The 1885-nt window shown below is 29.4% G+C and overlaps 1 non-coding gene across 1 annotated transcript; it reads left to right on the top strand.

Annotated features, from left to right (window-relative positions):
- The first annotated feature begins 359 nt into the window (after positions 1-359).
- LOC121100893 lies at positions 360-464 on the top strand. The gene has a single exon (XR_005832675.1). It is a non-coding gene; the product is annotated as a U6 spliceosomal RNA (small nuclear RNA).
- The last annotated feature ends 1421 nt before the right edge of the window (positions 465-1885 follow it).

Below are 1885 nucleotides of genomic sequence, written 5' to 3' on the forward strand. Positions count from 1 at the left end.
TCAAGGTTACATGAAAGGATTAAATATGCAAGTGTTCAAAAAATATGCAAGAGCTCAAGGAATTTTGTACCCATGAGCCCTTCCTGAGGAATCTATTAGAAGATGAATTTTATCCAACCAAGAGGGACAATGACAACAGAAGGAGTGACAGTAGACATTTTATATACTTAATTCTAGATTGGAGACTAAAAGGAATGTATGGAAGAGGGTGGAATATATTACATTATATGATGTATATCATTTGTGCCTGACAACATACTGCAACCAAAAAATGAATGGAAATAGGGGAAGAGAAAATTAGCATATGTTTATTGACGTTGCTACTAGCATTACATATACCATTTAAGCATGCCATTATAGTGCTCACTTTAGCAGCACATATACTAAAATTGAAACAATATAGAAGATTATCATGGCCCCTGTGAAAGGATGGCGTGCAAATTCATGAGGTGTTCCATATTAAAAAAAAAAAAAGTATACCATTATAAGTCAACAAAAAAGTTAGTAAAGATTAAGAAAATAGAGACATGTTTTCGTACAAAGGTAACCAATGCAAACATGCCTAAGCATCAAAACAAATTTAGTGAATAAAAAGCAAAGAAACGTGTTGTATCAATAAGTGTCAAATGTAATGAAATGCATATAATAGCTATATCAAACTAATGTAATAATTGAGACAAATCTATCACACCAATAAATGTGAATAGGTCTAATTCATCTATTAAAAACATTTTAATTTGCTTCACAAAGCAAGAAATGACTATTTAGCTTATAACCTCCACACTTAAATTTTTTTCCAAAAAACTAAAAATGAAAAATGCACAAATGTGTATCAAGCAAATGTTAGCCATAATAAACCAAGAATAGTTATATCGATATCAAAGTGGATACAAAGCTAAAACCATTAAACATGAAAATAAGGACATGATCTATGGGTACAAGCCAAAATTTATAATGAAAATATAAAAATTATAAATAATAGTGAATCAAATAATGCAATAGCAATCTTTATTAAGCAAAACTTAAAAGCAATGCAGGAAAACATAAACAGAAAATCACTAATAACTGGAGAACCAAAAACCTTTTAGTAGAATAAACAAATTGACACTGAAATATACATGGAAAAATAAACATGCAAAGACGGACATAAAACCAGTTTTAAAAAAGAAAAATTTTGAAAAAGAATAAACCTAAGGGGGCTTAAAATATAGACCCTTCATAATTAAAATAGCAAGGTTTTGATGCATGAGTAGACATGCTAACTAGGGAAATAGATGTCCAGAATTACACTAAAAAATATAAAAGTTTAGTATGAGATGAGGATAGCATCTCATATCTTTTGGGAAGCAAAAGACTTTTTAATAACATTATTGAGATAATTGGCTAGCCATTGATAAAGGATAAAATTAGATCCAAATCTCACACCATCATACAAGGATAAACATCAAAGGTTTCAAAGGCTCTAAATATAAAAACATAAAACCCTAGAAAACATAGGTGAACTCCTCCTTAGTTTTGACTGTGGAAATGCTTTCTAACTATGAGTAAAAATGTAGATGCAAAAAAGAAAAGATCGACCAATTTTATTTAATTGAAGTAAAATCCATGCCAAAAATGACATTAAAAGTAAAAGAAAATAGAAGAGAAAACCAAGTTGCAAATTGGAAGGAAATATTTGCAGATAACATATCTGAAAAAGGCTTTTATTCAGAATATACAAAGAGCTCTCAAAAATCAATAGTAAGAAAACAAATGACCCAATTTAAAAAAAAATCAAAGGTTTGAGATACTTCATCAAATAGAATATACAGAAAGCAAATAGGCATATGAAACAAGTTCAGTAATATTCTGAGCCATTAGGGAAACACAGATTAAAACCATAATG

This window comes from Ursus maritimus, unplaced genomic scaffold (assembly GCF_017311325.1).
Source record: "Ursus maritimus isolate PB19 unplaced genomic scaffold, ASM1731132v1 scaffold_5, whole genome shotgun sequence".
Lineage (NCBI taxonomy): Eukaryota > Metazoa > Chordata > Mammalia > Carnivora > Ursidae > Ursus > Ursus maritimus.